This window comes from Sinohyriopsis cumingii, chromosome 6 (genome assembly GCF_028554795.1).
Source record: "Sinohyriopsis cumingii isolate HCF-2022 chromosome 6, ASM2855479v2, whole genome shotgun sequence".
Classification (NCBI taxonomy): domain Eukaryota; kingdom Metazoa; phylum Mollusca; class Bivalvia; order Unionida; family Unionidae; genus Sinohyriopsis; species Sinohyriopsis cumingii.
Window position 1 is genome coordinate 33,101,017 of NC_142966.1, and position 1,662 is coordinate 33,102,678.

Genomic DNA, 1,662 nt, shown 5'->3' on the forward strand with positions numbered 1-1,662 from the left:
CAACGTCAGAGGACTCTCTCTCTCTCTGCGCACTTCACGGAGCCGACAAGTTACTTTGACAGTTATATTTATACTTTTATTCATTTGTTCATTGTTTGAATCCCTTTTTCACAGATGTATCTAGGAGAGTTGTTATCCTTCAATGTAGACCAAATGGAATCATCCAACGCTGATTTTCGAAATGAACAGTTGAAAATAACATTTGGCATCAACGTTTATGAGAGAATTAAACATTTCTTCGTTGGTATAAACACATATTGGTTTCTTTTGTTTGACAAGGTGATAATTTGAAGATTGTCATTAGGAAGTTTCATTGACGAAAATCAGCCTGTGCAAGGATTTCTCAAATTTTTAATCATAACAGTAAAAGATTGTTTAAGTTTGACATTGGTTAAAATTCAAAGTGCACAGAACAAAAATCGTGGAAGAACTATACATTTAAAGACTAATGATGTTTTATTGTTGTTTGTTTTTCTCGTTTGTCTAAATGCATGCAGTATAAGACGTAAAGAGCAAACGTTCATCTCAACCACCGAGCCCAATTTTGTATTCATCGTCCATGTTCACAATCGCCTATGTGGAATTGTATCAGCCAATCAGATGAAATCTTATATCTTCGCGTTTGGAGACTGAGCAGTGTGGATGATTGTGTATCGAACGATGTGATTCGCTCGCAGATTTTTTTGAAAGCTGCATTTCCATTGGCTAAATATTAGGTCACCATTACATGACCCTTAGGCGGTCGTTGTGAGATCTTCAGGTAGGACAGCGGCGATCTGACGTTGTGTGAGGCTCCATAGCTCAGTTGGTTAGAGCGCCAGTCTAGTAAACTGGAGGTCGAGGGTTCGAATCCCACTGGAGCCTCTTAAGTATATTTTTATGATTTTTTTTATATGTTTACTGCGGCATCATCTTTCTCCATTCACATTTTTCACAAGGAAAGTTGTTTTGCAAAATATTTAATATCATTTAGTAAAATACAACGAATCAGTTTTTATGGTCAAACATATAGTCCTCTATGGAAAAATCCTCCATTTTGGTTTCCCAGTATTATCCGCCCATGGAACAACATGTCTAATTCATAGATGGAGGGTAAGCCTTTTACTTTGTAATGATTTTTGTTGGTAAGAATGTAATCTATTTCAACGTTATTTTTTTGTTTTGGCAAATATAGTACAGATCATCGAACAAGTCTTTTAATGATATTTTTAAGGCACACGGAGGAGGTCACAACTGACATTCCTTTCTTTTAAGGGGTTTCTAAAAGTAGTAAAACAATTGTATTCAACCATACCAATGGAAAAGACACAATTGTCAAGAATGATGTTACGGCCTGTATGGTAAATCATATTATGTGAAATAGTGGTGTGTGATTGACATTGTTTATTCACTTAACAGCGATTTACTAGTTTATTATGCTGCCAGCAACATCATCAAATATAAGATTTACTCGATCGACGATGTTATGTTAATGATCCAATGGTCTACGTGTCGTCCTTCACCGTCTGTATAATTATCAACTTCTAACACGCCGATGTCGGCTTGATTCCATCCAAGCCCAGTCTTGATCGACGATGCTCAAACGTCTACGCGGTACCCCAATGTGGCTGTTTCAAACGCCAAGCTTATCTTTGACAAGTGGACGGTAGTTGCGATCTTAGA

The 1,662-nt window shown here is 36.9% G+C and overlaps 1 non-coding gene across 1 annotated transcript; it reads left to right on the forward strand.

Annotated features, from left to right (window-relative positions):
- The first annotated feature begins 790 nt into the window (after positions 1-790).
- Positions 791-864, forward strand: Trnat-agu (transfer RNA threonine (anticodon AGU)). The gene has a single exon. It is a non-coding gene; the product is annotated as a tRNA-Thr (tRNA).
- Positions 865-1,662: the final 798 nt, after the last annotated feature.